The following is an 18,377-nucleotide window of genomic DNA, read 5'->3' on the forward strand; positions in this document are numbered from 1 at the left end:
TATATATTAAGGCCGAAACCCAGATAGTAGACAGAATCAACAAAGATGCAAAAGAACTGCATGTACAGCAAACTGGAAAGCAGTAGCTGAAGATAAGCAGTCATGAAGATGGCTGGTTTGGGTGGGCAGAGATCTACAAAGTCTTTAGAGCCAAACAATAAAAAAGATATTTACCGTCAACTTTTAATATATACTGATGGTTCCAAATCCGAAAGCTCGACCGCCTCATCTTTCGTCACTCATAATTTAACCCAGAAGTTTAAATTACATAAGTTATGCTCAATATACACCGCCGAAATCCACGCGATAGCATCAGCCCTCCATTTTTGCTTTTCAATAACTCAGAAGACTATTGTAATAATCTCAGATTCGTTGAGCTCTCTAAAAAGTTTGAGAAAAATGTACCCCGAACATCCACTCATCATAAGAATTCAATCTTTTCTTCTAAAACTATAACAAGGTAAGTCCATATTTTTCATATGGGCTCCAAGCCACATTGGCATTGTTGGTAACGAGCTCGCAGTCCAAGATGCCAGAGAGGCACTCACGCTCCCTGGCCGAGGCATCGCCTTTCATACCCTATCAGAACTCAGTACAACCCTTAAATTACAAATATTAGAAAGATGGGAGGCCAAGTGGGCTGAAAGTTCTCCAAGTAAATTAAAAGAAATCTAAAGATCAGAAAAACCATGGTCGACATCCTACCGCAACAGCCGCAGAGAGGAAGTTGCTCTAACCCACTTGAGAATAGGTCATACTCTCCTCACGCACTTCCACCTGATCAAAAAACTGCCACCTCCAACGTGCAAATATTGTCAGTCTATTCTCACGATTAGACATATTTTTGAAGAATGTACTCACTTTTTAACAACAATAAACAGGATAGGACTGACCCCAAATTTATCAGATGCTCTCACAGATGAGGAAGCTAAAATTACATTAGTGTTTGAATTTTTAAAAGCACGTCGCCTTCTTTCTAAATTGTAACTCTTCTTTGATTTTAATTTTTTTTTTTTAATTTATTATTTTTATTTTATTGATTATTAAGTTTTACAAAACTTAGCATACCATAGGCATTAAAGACCAGAATATTTTACGCCTTTAAGCAACAATAAACAAAAAAAAAAGATATTTATAATTTTATTCTGTGGCTATGTCTCTTTAGAATAACAGCAATATAAAATAAAAGAATATACATCAAACCAACATTTATTGAATAAAAGAACATAAAATAATCAAACACACTAATCCGTGGGGTGGTTCCATTATATAGTATAATATAGTATGTTGTCTATTATATAAATAGTAAATAAATAAAAATAGCTTTCAAATTATAATTCAGTACTACCACACTCAATGAAAGCCTGAGGCCAGCTACTGAACAGTTTGATTATTATAATGATAAATGCCAAATTTCAAGGAATTGTAAGAACAAGATGATATATTTGTATTGATAAATAATAGTTGGTTAACATTTTTGCTATTCAACCAAGAACTGTGATGAAATATTTAGAACAATATTCTCTCATGGGAAATAAGTTTTGAAGGCACAAAGTTTTTTTTATTTCCATTGTTTAAGAAACGGATAAATAACTAGTTTTCCACCAGAGTTGAAAGTCCTTTATTTCGCCTGAACAGAGAAGCCCATAAATGAAATTCATTGGCTTCAGAACTGATAGGTGTGGGATCTTTCATTATCGACTCCTTTTGAAAAGCTTTACTAGTTCTAAACTGGGCAACTGTATCACTGTCGGCAGTAAATCATTTTTTCAGATTTTCTGCCGCACTCAAATTCGTAAATAAGGATAATTTAAATTAATGGTCGAGGGATGTGCAGGTAGACAGGGTGTTACTGTACTCAACCTTTCTCAAACGATAAGTAATGCCCATTAATATTTTTCTAATGAAACTGGAAGATAATTATCGTACTTCTGAACGGGTGAATTTGTCACACATAGTTTTTATACCATGCGTTAAAACATTAGGGATGAGAGAATGGTATAGGTTTGTTCTCTTATTGCCTTTACCTTTGAAATATTGGACAAAGTGGCTCCAACTCTTTTTAGATCTGAAAACAATAAATCTTTCTGTATGTTAATTTAACCTTGTAACTTTTTATGATTCTTTTAATTTAAACGAGGCTCGCTCTTTTTAATATTTTTTGAATCAGTTGTTGACATTTGCGCTTCTCGTAAAGAATGACAAAATTGATTTAACTTTATGGTTTATACTTTCTACAAATTTCAACGCGTCTTGAACGAATACATTCAGCGAATTAAATACATGCAAAATGCTTGAAATTTAATTTATAAGGGCGTTATTTATGCATTCACGAGTACTGACAATTGTATTTTATTGAATGGAATGTTCATTCTACCAATATATTTCTTATTGCATGAGCTGTGTTATTACTTTTATGCGTTTCTTATTTTGGATGGAGCACAACTGCGTAAGATTGGCTATAATTTAAAGTCATAATCCAAAAAATGGAATGTAAGGCCATAAAACTTTTTCTTCTGATGCCCACCTTTCAGCTGTAAAGCAAAATTCAGAAGTTCGATGACAGGAATAGTTAGGCAACCGGTTTTTGGTTTTTTTCTTATGCTTAATTGATTTTTTTGTTTAATTACTTCTGTTTAGTTAATATCCTTAAACTTGGCTAAACAAGAATCCTAAAAACCGAGGTGCAAATTCTTTTGTTCGGCTATCAGGTAAATCATTAGAAGAATTTAGTGCCTTTACGGGATTTTTTAAACTAAACTCCTCAATAACTCTTGGAACCCAATGTTGTTATTTGTTAACGCGTGTTTTATCTTATCAGGAAACTAGAGTACTTGAAAACTTGTTTCATTCTCTTGATATATTTCTTATTTAATAAGCTAAGTTATTATTAGTTTGATTCTCTTCCGCAAAAGCTAGGTCTAAGTAGCATTGCCTGTAATATAAACTTACTGCCATAAAATATTTGTTATTTATTAATGTCCGCCTATCCATTATTATGCGAAATTATGAAGTTAGATTAATAAGATCCCTACAGTTCGCTAAGCAAGATTCCTAAATTGTTTCTCCTATATAATAATAAATGCTTGTTGTTGACTCCAACAACTTTTCCTTCTTGACATTGAATCAGATGTTCCTTGTTGATTTGATTTTTCTTTTTTTGGATGACATCAAGAACGGCTTCTGTAATTGACAAACATCAATAAATTTAAATTTTCACCGGACAATTTAGTATTATTAAAAGAATATGTTCCTCGAGAAGTTAAATACTTCTAAATCTTTTCTTTTTTCGTTGCCCAAGACCAAGAGCAAGGTTTACGGCCGTGGGTCAATTTTCCTTCATCATTGTTTCCTGAACTAGCCCCAAAATGAATTATCGTTTTTCTGTCTTTGAATTTCGAATTCATTTCCAATTTTCACATTGATATCATTGCTGCACTTTTTAGTGCAGTTAAGTGACACATTTGACATGTAGTACGTTTTTTGGTAACATACCGCTGCTCGGAAAGCTAACAATAAAGGATTGTCGTTGATTGTTTTTTCTTCTTGACATTGAATCAGATTTTGATCAAAAGTAATCAGAGTTTGATTACTTTCAGCAAGGCTTTCCATAGCGAGCCGCAATATGAACTATCGTGTCTTTATCTTTGAACCTCATATTCATTGTGACTTTTCACATTGCTGTCATTACCATTGCTGCACTAATGTGATTTTTTAGTGCAATCAAGTGACATAATTTAGTCTAAAACATAATATTTTTTATTTATAATCTTAATATTTTCTTGAGACTGGTAATTTTTTAATAAATAATTCAAACACTATCCAATTATAGTCTCAAAACTTTTTATTTCTTTTATACGTCCAACGTTTCGGCCAATCCGGCCATCTTCAGGGACAATCTACTCAATACCATTTTGAAAACATATAATTTAAACCACTCTAAAAACTTCATTCAGGCTATTCTGCCCAGGTCCAAACATTAATATCTAATTAGTCAATTATCCATTAAAACAGTCAAAATTATTTATCTGCAAACACTGTTATAAACTTTTATCACTCATAATATTTTGTAAGTTTTTTAATGGTGACGTAACTTCAGTCGTTTTAGATGAAAAATCATACTATTCTCATATATTAAATATGAGAAAATACAAGAAGTCTTTTTTTTTCAAGACGGGTTTTATTGAATTCTTAGTATTAGTACTAGTGCCTATCTTTCGGATTCAAATTCACTGTTTTTCTGGTTTTGTGATGAATAATTCTCATTAAAATATAACATCATTTGTTTGTTTCTTTTAATGTCGGAAGAAAATGTTTTTCACTAATACTCATTTCATTCTAACAGTCTATAAATATTTAACAGCTTCCAATCATTACAAAACAGTCTATAAATATTTAACCATTATAATTTCTTAGCACCTCTGATTTGACTATACAATCAATTTTTGTTCTTAGTAGTTTTATATAAGATATAAAAATAAGATTTTGAACCTGATAAAAAAATATTCAAAGAGCTTACTAGCCTAGCGTTCTTTACTCAGAAACTTATAAATGGGCTTGTTTTTGAGGGTAAAATTAACCATTTATCTTACACTATCAAGTCCAACTGATTTATGCTAATTCAAATCATCAATTAAATCATGGACGGCCACTTAATGGCGCTTTTCTTGTTTTGGGACCCATCTTGCACAAATTTTATGAAACCCAAGTCTATTGTGGATGATTTCGTAGGCAGAACCGTGACTAATTTGAAGACGATGTGTCATTTCGTCAATAGTTACTCGTCTGTCTAAGAGCACCATTTCACGTGTTCATGTTTTGTTCATTTGTGGCGGTCAACGGTCGTCTGGCTCCTTCATCGTGCGTAACTTGTGCGATCATTTTTGAGTTTTACAATCCATTCGTACACATTCCGTTGTGGCTAAACATTGTTACCGTACTGTATCGAAAGTCTACGATGAATTTCGGCCCCTGATACGCCTTCCGAACTCAAAACCGTTTCTCGAAAAAACGGATCACTGAACTCTTTTGTTGCTCTTTTTTGGTGCAAACAGAAAGCGGAACAGTCCTGATTAACACCACGACAGCGATAACGAAACTAACCTAGCAGCCTGAAGCTTGCATGGACATAACAACAAATAAACAAAGCACGCGTCATCATTGCAAAACGACAGTGCTACTAACATAAATAATATAATTAAATTTCGGATAAATATTGACTTACTCTCGTAATAGTATCACAATAACTGTCTGGACTTTTGCAATTATCTAGGGTTTTGTAACTAATAATCGTAAAAGTTCTACCTTCCTTGTTAATCCTGAATCTTGAATAGGTTCTTTCAGGTATAAAATTGCCTGAAATAATTTTAAAAAAATTTCTCAGTCGGCTTCCTTAATTACCTTTGACATTGTGAAGGGAATCCTATCAAGGAGGTTTATAACTTTAGAATAATTATCAATGCCATACTTATCATCCAGAACACACTATTTAAGTCCTGGTGATTAACTTGAGATTAGGCAGGAGATTTTTACATTTTTATATTACATATTGTATTTTTATATATTTAAATAATGTTTTTCATAGTCAACCTCCAGTATTAGTTTCCCATTTCTGGAGTTTGGTGTATTGCTTTTTACAAACTAGCATTCCTGGAAGGAACTGAAGTTGTGAATCGCTAATCTTCTTTAAAACTCAATTCAACGTACTTTCTGGTGCAAGGCACTCTATTGTTTTCTGAGGCCAATGCCAATGTCAGGATGTTTTAGTTTGATGGATTCAGCTATCCTTAACCGAAATAATGTCTTAGGTATTGCCTATGAGTCATCAAAGGTGCTCATTAACCTAGGAATATCCATGGCCTGTGAGAACTATTAACTCTTCCGAGTACGCACGAAGCTCCAAAATCCCAGTGTTTAGTAGCACGTGGTGCCATTTAACTCACCATCATCTCGCTTATCACTCCTAAAGTCTCAAAGACACTCGCCATGAGTTTTCCTAGGGACTACCAGGACTGACAAACGACGATAATTCCCACCAATTATCACTTTAAACCTAGAAATATCTAGACACACTAGAAATCTAAAATGTGTCGGCTCTACACGGAATCTCACACGTATTTCCTTCCACCGTTATAAATGTTTAGTTCTCCAAATCATGTTGAACATGATTCGTTTAAATAATATGACAATTTGATGTTTAGTTTGGTGGTTGTAAGAAATCCTATAACTTCTTTGTCTCCTTTCCTAGAAGCAGCGTAGTTTAATACAGTAAAGCTAACCTTCCTTGTTCTTATCTAGAAGGCCTTGGTCCTAAGTGATCTCCGCTGCTGCGATGGAAAGCAGTTGCTCCCTTAACGGCAGGCCGAAAACTTTCGACTCCTACCTGAAATAAAAAAGCTACTACGTTAATGTACCCTTCTCTTGAAGCTAAGAACTAAGGGGTTCCGCGGTTAATATTCACCGATATTCTTGGGTGAAGTAATTCGAGTAATTATTAATAATTATAGTATTGTAATGGCTGTACAATACGGTATGATGGAAATGTCAGTTGTAGAACACATCACTTTTGTCTGTTCTGTTCTGTTCAATAGAAGATAATATGGATCATCTAAGGAATTATCTCTAGACGCAATATGTAATGGAGTCTCTGTTGTGAACCGTTGCATCAGTATCAATATTTAAGCTGAATTACAGTTTGGAGTTGATAAATTTGAAGCTCTATTCGCATGCTAAGTGATATTGCAGCTATCGTTTTCGTTTCTACTTAACGAAGGGTCCTAACTGAAATATAAACCACTACATGCTCGGATACCATTCTTTTATGGCGAGGTGTAATGGTGATATACGTCAGATGCATCTCTTTGTGCCCCTGGGTTCAATATGACGTTCACTATTTCTTCATGCAGTGGTGTTTTGAGGTCAACAGTCGTAGACAATAACCAACTTGGCTTCGACAATTGCAAACAGACCTCGCATGGTAATGCGTAAAGGAGTTATGCCTTTGAAATGGGCTGATCTTTTATTAGATCGGGAATCCAAAAGCAGCACAACTTCAATATAGCCATTCTCACTGGCTTAGTGGAGTGATGTATATGATATATAATTTCCAGTCAAGCACCGTATGATATCAACATTCCTACAACTGTGTGGGTCCCAGGTAGGATACTATTTGGAGAACTATCACATTATGCATCTCTATCACGTCGTTATGTGACGTATTTTTTTTAATTTATTTATTTAATACCAGATGTCCTGGTAGGCCTTATTTAGTGGATATAACTGTGACGTAAGAAGCTTCACGTCACAATGTGCATCTAAAAAATTTTAGAGATTCTACTCTCTCCTGTTTTAAAAATTAGTTTTACAAGATCGGAAATTACCGATTTAACTGCTAAAGTACGAGGGAGATTGTCATGGATATTTTTTTGCACAATATTGAGTCGTTGTGAGATGAGGAGATTCCAAAAGGAAGATTTAAATTGACTGTTGGATAGGAACCTAAAGTTCCTGTCTTTGCCAGCAGAAAGCTTACGATTTTTATTAATTTATTTGACACTGAATCGAAATGAATCTTCTAACCCAAGAAACTATTATCTTCCACATTCGCTCCATAATCCAGGAGTAATTTTATGACTTCTTCAGATAAACGATCAAAAGCTATGTCTAAAGGCGTTCGCCCGTCTTCGCTCATCAGATTTGGATCAGTATTCTTAGACAAAAGAAGATTAATTAACTCAGTGTCATTTCATCTGATTGTTAGGCGTGAGGTTGCTACATTATTACATAATTTTCTAATAGCATCGCCCATCTGTTCTAACAAGGTCTTTATCAGATGAACATTCTCATCATTAGCTGCCCATTTGAGGGGGGTGAAACAAACGTAATCTTCGATACTCAAACTGGCGTTCTGGGATAGCAAATAGTCTACGACTCGAGCATAACCTATAGCAGCAGCTTTCAGTGTGGTCGTTTCTGACGTTTACACTGGTGGTTTTAGATAAGAGATAATTCACAATAGTTTCGTAGCCCTTCTTAGCAGCAATATGCAGCATTGTTTTATAATAATATCCTTTAATATTAACATCAGTAGCATGATCGATAAGTATCTTGGCAATATTGGTATTATCGTTGTAAAGTGTAAGATGTATCGGGGTGTTATTGGAATCGTCTCTTATATTTACACTAGCATTTTAGTATATCAATGACACTCCAATACCTCTTGCACTTGATTTTGCTTTCTCCAATATTGCTAAGATAATTATTGACGATTCTACTGATATTAATATTTAAGCATATTATGGTCGTACACCTTTATGTTTGACTGCTTTTAAGGGCTACGAATCTGTCGTGAATTTACTGTTATCAAAAAATCCAACTGTAGACATAAGAGATAACTTCAATAACCCTCCAATACGGATTGAATTTTATAGTAATTACTCCAATATCGCCAGGATGCTTATCGATCTTGCTACTAATTTCAATATTAAAGGATATCGTAATGAAACAATGCTGCTTATTACTGCTAAGAAGGACTGCGAAATTATTTGGAATATAGCAGTGTCAAAGATTGCAAGTTTAAACCTGAGACAATTCTAATAGCTCTGCAATACATCTTGAAATATGTAACAACTCCAATATTCCCAAGATACTTATTGCCCACAGTGCTGATGTACACCGTTACGTTTGGCTGCTTCGATGGGCTGCGAATCCATCGTCAATTTACTACTGTCCATGAATTCAAGTGTCTACTCAAGAGGTCCGTCACACGAATACACATTGAATTTTATTGAGATAACTCCAATACCGCTAAGGTACATATTGTTGATGTTAATTAAATTAAAGAACCTCATGGTTGTACTCCATTACATATTGCAATTAAAAAGACTACGAATCTAATGTAAATACGAATATAACGGGTGGTTGTATTAATACCCCGATACATGTTGCTCTTGATAATAATAACACCGATATTGTTACGGAGTTCGACGGCAGAGTGGTGTGTAATATATTTTAATTACTTTAGATGAAATGAGACCAAGGCATATCTCTTTACAATATTGTCTACAAACTAATATTTTCAACAGGTCTAATAGAGTGTCCTCCGATAACTCTATTCGACTTCTCTCTAGATCTAGAATATAAATCAGATTATATCTCCTCTCTTACTTACTGGTTATTTATTTAGGATGTCATGGGGTGTGAATAAATAGGAATTTGTTGGAGGGGTCGATACAAGCTGTGGAATCCCATCTATAAGGTCTCAAGTTTTCTTAGACTATCCTAAGTTTCCTGGAAAAAAAGAATAAATTGGACCAAGACCATTGACAGGATTCCAGGCTATATATTTTATGGGGGCGATGCGTGAACAATATTTAGAGGGTTTAAACATGGATTGTGTAACTAATGCAGCTCTGAACAATAAGAAAGTTCCCTTCAAAAGGGAAACTAACTATTTGCATTTGTAATTTGTTAAATTATAGTTATAATAATTTTAATATTATTCATGGCAATAAGGTTTTCTTTTTTTTTTTTTTCAAAATACAAAATCTATAAGAAAATAGTTACAGATATTTATATCGATACTATATGTTTATGTTTTACAAATATTTAGTAATCAATGGGTTTGTTATTTAATTATCGGTATTAATAGCTTAAGGACATTTTAGGTTGGTTCCCTTTTTTTTTTTTTTAAATTTATGAATCGATTTTTTTTCTTTTTTCTATCCGGTCTAAACAGCCATCAGTAAATTTTACAATCGACCCTAAGCCATCTACTAATGTGTTTGATATGATGTTTTATTTCAGACTTTAATTTTTCTACAAAACTCCTTGTTTGTTGTTTCTTTATCCTTAATTGAGGATATTTTGCTTAAAAATTATTTTTAATTTGAAAACCTTCTTTAGTAACTTAATTTATCAGTAAAAATATGTTGCATATTATTCTTTTTAACTTTATTTTATTTAAATAAATATTATTTTCAGAAAACTTATTTACCAGAGTCTAGTTGTTCATCTTGTCTTCATACATCATGGTTTTTAGAATTCCTGTTTCATCGTTTGTTTTTCTTTACATTTTTCCCGCTTTTTATTATCTGCCAGAGACAATTCTATTCCTTAGCCAAAATTATTTCCTTGAAATCCCATTTTCGATATTTCCATTTATAATAGTAGTGCTGTAGATGTATAATATAATGTTGGAAAGCCAAAGATTTTAGAAAAAATCATATTTAACATATAAACATCTAGAAAGTTTTAAAGAGTGACGAAAATCACAAATAAAAGGTCAGTGTTAATCAGAGTTCTAACGGACGGGCACATTCCCAGATTTGCCGCTAGACAATGTTTACTTGTCACCATATTTATTTAATAATTACTTTTAAATTTTCACTTGACCTATATTTAAGCCTTTCGGTTGGTAAAATTAATAAATCTAAATATACTTTATTTGCAACTGTTGTGATTGGAGGCTCATTTGGAAAATTAGTACCGGAAAGTATTGCCACAGTGATTAATGTAAAAAAATTTTAATATAAAAAAAAACTGATTAGTTTTAGCTAGGATCCCCTGCTTACTGCCCTGATGAAGACCTGACACTCAGGTCGAAACGTCGACATGAATAAATAATTTTTTGTTTATTTATGTTCTTTTTGCTGGCCATACCCCCTGACTATCTTCTCCAGTTATTTAATTAATTAATATGAAATGAGAACTGAGATTAAGGTATGATTATTTACAATACTATATACAAAGGAATATTTACAACAGGTCTTTTATTTATTTATTTGTTTCTGTCCAAATATTCTATATACATGACAGACAATATCGATGACATTCCAGTTCATCTTACTTTGTATATGAATAAGATGAATTGCAGTGTCGTTGGAATTGTAACGGGTTTTATATGTTATGCGCAACACGATTCTTAAAGAAATACCCGCCAGGCCACGTGCAATGTTAGTAGATTGAAAGTTACTCTATACAGGTGTATAAATATATTAGAGCCATTGTTTCTTATCGCATTGGGAAATATATACAATTTTTTTTTTTAGTTTTTTAAATTGGAAGGTTAATCATTATTTTCCATGTAATAATTTTAATGTTAATTCCTTACTATATTCTGTCGGGGATCTTCCCCCATTATTGTATATCTTTTTAAAAAAAAAATGCATAATAGTAATTTTCATTTTTACCTTAAAAGTAGTTGAGTAATCTTAATCCATGAAAATACTTAATACCATATTTTACTCTGTCAATAAACGGTGGGTTTCGCGGCCTAAAGGAAAAGTTTAGTGTCAGCCACCAAGTAAACGATTACTTGGACAACTGTGAATTCACAATAGTTTTGTAGCCCTTCTTAGCTTTAGTATGCAGCAGTTTCATTATGATACTCTTAAATATTAATTTTAATAGCATGCTCGATAAGCATCCTAGCGATATTGGAGTCTACTATAAAATTCAATATGTATTGGAGCGTTATTGTAGTTGTCTCTTATATCCACAGTTGAATTCTTGGATAACAGTAAATTCACGATAGATTCGTAGCCCTTATAAGCAGCCAAACGTAAAGGTGTACGGCCATAATATGTTTTAATATTAACATCAGTAGAGTCGTCAATAAGTATCTTAGCAATATTGGAGTAATTAAATGAATTGCAAGATGTATTGGAGTGTCATTGATATACTAAAATGCTAGTGTAAATATAAGAGACGATTCCAATAACACTCCGATACATCTTACACTTTACAACGATAATACCAATATTGCCAAGATACTTATCGATCATGCTACTGATGTTAATATTAAAGGATATTATTATAAAACAATGCTGCATATTGCTGCTAAGAAGGGCTACAAAACTATTGAGAATTATCTCTTATCTAAAACCACCAGTGTAAACGTCAGAAACGACCACACCAAAAGCTGCTGCTATAGGTTATGCTCGAGTCGTAGACTACTTGCTATCCCAGAACGCCAGTTTCAGTATCGAAGATTACGTTTGTTTCACCCCCCTCAAATGGGCAGCTAATGATGAGAATGTTCATCTGATAAAGACCTTGTTAGAACAGATGGGCGATGTTATTAGAAAATTATGTAATAATGTATCAACCTCACGCCTAACAATCAGAAGAAATGACACTGAGTTAATTAAACTTCTTTTGTCTAAGAATACTGATCCAAATCTGATGAGCGAAGACGGATGAACGCCTTTAGACATAAATTTTGATCGTTTATCTGAAGTAATCATAAAATTACTTCTGGATTATGGTGCGAATGTGGAAGGTAATAGTTTCTTAGGATAGAAGATTCTTTTCGATTAAGTGTGAAATAAATTGGTAAGGCTTCTGTTTGCTCAGATTGGAAATTTAGGTTCCTATTCAACAGTCACCTCGCGCGGGCTCATTACCGCGTAGGGGAGCGTCCCAACGGTGGCGGATATGGGGATGGCTGGTGGAAAAATCATAGAAATTCCTGCCGGCTAAGTCCGATGGACTCGCTGACCAACAATGAGGGCGGCCTCCCAGGCTTACTGGAGGGTGTGACTTAAGATTGAACTCTCTAGTCACAATATTTTTTAGTTCACGAAATACCACAAAAAGACTTGGATGCTCCTGAGATAAAACGCTTATTATTTGGAGGTAAACTAGTCTCCGGGTCTCTAGGTGAGCACTGCTTATAGGAATGATCGCGCAAGAGATTTAAGTATAGGGACTTGGACCGCATGAAGTTTAAATTACGCTTATGGGCTAAAATCTGTCATAAACGAGATTAAGGAATATCGAGGTTCGACAGCAAGAGGTTCGCTGGCCACGGAAGGTCTCTTTAAAGGAAGTTAAGTACACTGGTACGGAGGGAGCGGTATTTAATTTTTATGAACTGGGTTTCTAATTAGGAGTAGATTGCAAAACTTAGCTTACTGTCAGCCGACACATACCAATATCCAGCAGCTACTCTGTTCCGCTTACGGTGCATTACATCAAGGTACGCATGATTTGCAGTACCAGCGGCGAATGGTGTATATGAGTACAGATTTAGTAGGAAGTATGATAAAGGAGCTGCCCTTCGATTGCTAGTTGTCGCAACCATAGTCTTGAAAATAGGGTGTTTGATATCCCATCGTCCTTGTCGCGGTGTTTCTTGCAATCTGTGGGCTTTTGAATTTATATCCAGAGTGGAAAGATAATTATTTACTCAAGCAGAAAGTTCGGGAGAGTACCTGAACCTATCTTCGATTGTAGAATCATTATAAAGAAGCCATGAAGACGTCATTACCGTCTCTGCAGGCTTCCACGCAGCGAGGCTTATGTAACATTCATACACATGTGTCTATCTATGTTCGGTGCATTGTCCAAAGATTCTTAGTCTGCTCCTGGTGGTTGTGGAATACTGATTGGTGGTACGTTTATGTATATGTCAGTTCCGGTTGAAATAGTGATTTTTCTGATGTTACGGACATAGTCCTGCATCACTTCAGAAATAAGATATGATTCGTTATATCTGATTAGCTTTGTTACGATTTGGCTAGCGACTGGTTCATCAGCCCAATTACCTGTGGTGTTTGGACTCTTCTTTTCCAGAAATTTAGGTAACCGTAAACATAATAAACTTTCTTCTCAGAAGACCTAGTGATCAAAAGTACTACGTTCAAACATAAGGATATTCACGAATATGTGTGGACACCACCGGATTCTCAAACCCGAAATTAAATCGATCATGGCTTGATACAACATAGATGGCAAAATAGTATAATTAACGTTATATTCTATCACGAGGCAGAATTTGGGTCACATCACAAATATTGGAATCACAAACATTTGACAAAAACTTGATAAAAATAAGAGAGATGAAAACGGTTTTTGCCAGTGCTTGGGCATGGAATTTTCAGTTTCAGCAGCCTAATAACGTTTTTATATCACCGTAGTTATTAAATAAATAAATTTTGATTTCACTAGGATAGCTCTATAAAATCATCCTAACTGTTTTAATTATTTCTTCTGTAACAATGAGGCATTGAATGAATGGTTAAGAATAAATTATAAATTTTTTTAAAATGCTTTACTTTTGTTTGTCTTCTATACTTTTCCGTTCTGAAACTAGCAAGGGTCTATTTCAAATCTTAAGTAGGCCAGTAAGTGAAAGTTTGTGATGTGCACACCGCACCATTTTTTATTTTAGCTATCACAGGCCTATCATAATTACATCTGGCAATGGTACGAATAAATATAAACTGTAATTTCAGTAATGAATTAATGAATTAAATAAAACATTATTCAATAATTATAATCAATTAAGAAAATAAAATAAATTAAAACGTTATTGTAAAATAAATGTCATTATTAATAGAATTTTAATTCATTATTTCATTTACAGAAGTTTCACTTTTGTCTGCCAATCCCAAGAATTCCGGAATTTTTTTGTTTATGGTTGGCATTAAATTACTAGTTTCGAGGTTACCTTAAACATAATTTATTTAGATTCTGCTATTGATGCTTATGGGGTTAATAGCTGCTACTGTAAGTGGTATAATAAATTTTATTTGGCTGACTCAATCAATATGTGTAAATAGTGATGGAGTAGTCCCGTGAACAGATTATTTATCAATAAATTTAAATTAACTTTGAATGCGTAACATTTTTTTTTCTTTAATGATTCCTGTTTCAAATTATTGAAATTAATTAAGGAATGTACATCCTTAACTATCTTCAGGATATGAACGTTGTTTCATGGATTTTTCTAGTAAAAAATCACATTTATTTTTTTGTTCATTATTATTTATTATTAATGCCACAGCTTAAAGATTTTTACTATGACCATCTGAATTAAAAAAAATAATTGTAATTTTTTTCATTCCATTTCGACGTTTACATTATAAAACTTTTTTTAGGTTTATTAATAGTTAATAAGTTTCATTGTTAGATTGTTTTAGTTGTTATTATTATTTTTTAGTTGATAATTTAAACATTAGCTATTTCAGAAAAGTCAATTATGAGTGTAGTTAGTTATGAAAAATGGAGTTGTTTATAATTGTTCACTTCGATGCTATTTTCAAAATTAAATTATAGCAAGTACATTAATTTGTTCATAAAGTGCTTTATGTGTTTTAGTGGAGGAAATATTAGAAACAATTGGAAATTCAAGGATTATTTTCTCAGGTATAGATTAATCTTCAATTGAATAATTGTATTATTTATTGATAGATAAATTTTATACTGATGAATTAATTGTATAAAATTTTTGGAGCCGTTGTTCTGAGGCTCATTGAAAATAGGATCAGAATCATTACAAAAACAACGCCTTTTTCTTTTGAGACATGCACTTCAAGGAACAAAATATAATAATTTCTGTATTGCTCTAATTATAAGTAGATTTTAAATAATGTTATGAATTATTTATAATATATTTTAATCTGTGTTAATATTCTCCCCTTCTCCAAATTTCTAAGTAAAAACAGAAATTTAATGTGATGTTACTCATTTTAAATGTTTAAAATATTTTTGTATCTTATCGTTGTAAAATAAAGTTAGTATTTATAATTGTTTCATTTATTCTTCTTGTACCTTTATCATGTACCCGTTTTGCTAATAATTGATTGTGATAGAGGAGAAATAATTCCAATAATAAAAATATATTTCAGCCAGTTTTTCCTATCGTGGTCAGGAAGTCAAGGAAGGGAGACTCCTAAGTAACTGCATCGTCTCAAAGTCCTTCATGCTTAAGACTTAGTTCAGGTCAGTCACCAATGCTCATTTGTCTCCTATTTAAGCTAATTCTATAACATTTAGGATTATTAAATATTAACACGAAAGTCTACAAACAACAAAGACCAATTTACAGCTTTATTTACATTAATATATGAATGTACAAATATGAATATACAGACATATATGGTCATTATATTCGAAATTTAAATTAACAATCAGACGTCATTAGCCTTTTGAGGTAAAAGCAAAAACAATTTCTCCAAACAACTATTGTGTAATTACAAAAAATCTATATATAGAATAAGTTCAGAGAATTATACGAGAAGGCCATTTCATATAGCCGTCCATGAAATTTTTATTGAATATTTAGAAAAATTAGAGTTTTCATGATTATTAAAACAGATTTTGGCTCAATATCGATGATATTTACAGTTTTCCATAATTTTTCAATTAGTTGTAAATTCATATCTTCATTATATAGGTGAATATATAAATGAAACATTTCTGTATCTTATAAGTTAATTTCAACATTTTTTCAATGGTATATCTCCATCTCTCTTTGATTTTTTCATGAATATCATTACAGTTGTTTCATAATTAATGTATTGTATTTTAAAAAGTTATTATAACTCAAATGTTCTCAAAAATAAAAATGTGTGTGCATATTACACAACTTTCTTCACATATCGCCCTAATCAGAGTTCAAATTAATTCTAGTACATTTCTGAAAATTCTTTTTTATTTGAATGAAAAAACTGACGTTTCGCCCCACTTTGGAGGCATATATATAAATAGTTGATTACTATTTTTGTTCCTTTTTGACCGCACCCCTGACTATCTCCCTCATACCCAGTTTTCGTCAATCATGTTTATATAAAACATTTTTTTATTATGCAGAATGACAATACTTCCTCTTATTATATATTTCATATATAGGTGTGTGAAAGTTAAATATCACTATTGTCATAATTACCAATAATTGTCAAACTCTTTGGCGTTAGCGTACTGTGGTTTGGGCATGCTACTGCTTCCAATAATCAACCATTTTTTTTTTATTCTTTTATAAATCAGAATGATAAGAATTAGAATTTTGGAGGACTTCTTTTAATTATTATTGTAAACAATTCTTAAAATGGCGCAGCCCAGCGTTCGGTTGAGCGCCGTACTGATGGAGCTGCGCCTTGTTCACTGCATCCGTCCAGTAGGTCCTCCTGGGCCGCATCCTTCTGTACTTGCCAGCCCGGTCCAGCCTATCTGGTCTCAGTCTAGGTCAGCTTCCTCTTCTTCCGGTGGCTCACCGATGTCAGACGGTCAAGCCCTTCCCATTGTGAAATTGGGTGGGGCTCACCACCTCCTTCCACCTGTAAATGAACTACCTGAAGAAGGAATAATTTTCTTCTTCCACCAAATCGGGGAAGTCCGACTCGGCGAGGCCGAAAATCGCTGTCTTTCTCGACAACATGACATGGCAGCAGTTCTTCCATGGCGGAGCAATCTACTATTATCTGCTATTGCAGGAACTCCGCCCGTGGGGCACCTAGGGTCGATGTTCATTCCAAAGCTTCCAAAGCTCTATAGCTTTCCGTGTCCTGTTAGGATCTGTGAGACCCAATAGTCTAGGAGGACCTATTTAGCCTTCAATCTAAAAAAGTACGGTGAGAAAGAACTTTCTCAAAGTAGTGTCCTTCTGGCTTGCTACCCTCTGTCCTTTCCTCTCCTCTGTTGAGTACTCCAGCATTTTCTTCCATAAGTTTGGAGTTTCACCGACCCTCTCTTAGTGTTCTTCCGGTAGCGCTTCCAGTCCGTGCCTCTTTGCTTCACATTTAAGGACATCCTCCCTGAGGACGAGGTCTAGGGCTCCGACCAGCGCCTGCACCGTCTCTTGTGACACCGTTCTGTGTGTCTTCGTGACCCTCAGCAGAGCCAATCTCTGTATAGTGGACAGTCTCTTCTTCTGTATTTGCGTGAGATTTTGGGCTCCACGTAGGGAGATGCGTACCTCAGAATACCAAGATCACACCATTATATATGGTTATCGTTACAGGGTACCTGTCACCCAAAACGCTCCACCTGTCCCGCTTAATACATTGAGTGACAAGATCACCCTGTCCTTAAGATACACCAGATCGAGAAATATATATTTTCTGTTGCTATACTTATATTTAAGTATTTCTCAAGGTATGAATGACTATTAACATTGTTCCTGCTTAGAATACAATATTTTAACAAAAAATAACAAAGCCGTGTACTCTGGAATAATCAAAATCTGTTGTACCCGAAAATTAGGCATTTAGACTATTTCAATGAGGAGAGCATTAAGCTAATACCAAAGATCGATCGATTGTACAATGATATCCTAAAATCCTTTTGTAAAAATCGTTTTAGTTGTTATGAAGATTATAGACTGTATAAAGTAGAACATCCGGTTGGTTGATTTTATCGATGTCACTGTAACACGATGTACGGCAGCCGTATGAAATATGTTACTTCCGTTTCGGACTACTTTTTGTCTTCGAGTTCGCTGTTCACAGACACACGCACTAAGCCATTAAGCTAGACTTAATTTGAACTAAATAGGTCTCAAAATGTGTGTTCTATCGAGAAATGTAGTTAAAAATTTGTTACTATTACAATGCTTCCCCCTACCTATTTCACACATATATATATACATATATATA

General features: G+C 33.7%; 1 protein-coding gene across 1 annotated transcript in view; it reads left to right on the forward strand.

Moving 5' to 3' along the window:
- Positions 1-18,377, forward strand: part of Tango14 (transport and golgi organization 14) — an 82,931-nt gene that overhangs the window by 6,616 nt on the left and 57,938 nt on the right. The window contains exon 4 of the transcript XR_001344240.3: positions 15,633-15,726. The gene's annotated coding sequence lies outside the window, so the exon portion shown is untranslated. The remainder of the gene's footprint in view (positions 1-15,632; positions 15,727-18,377) is intronic.

This window comes from Halyomorpha halys, unplaced genomic scaffold, assembly GCF_000696795.3.
Source record: "Halyomorpha halys isolate HHAL.00 unplaced genomic scaffold, Hhal_1.1 Scaffold1023.1, whole genome shotgun sequence".
NCBI classification, from domain to species: Eukaryota; Metazoa; Arthropoda; class Insecta; order Hemiptera; family Pentatomidae; genus Halyomorpha; species Halyomorpha halys.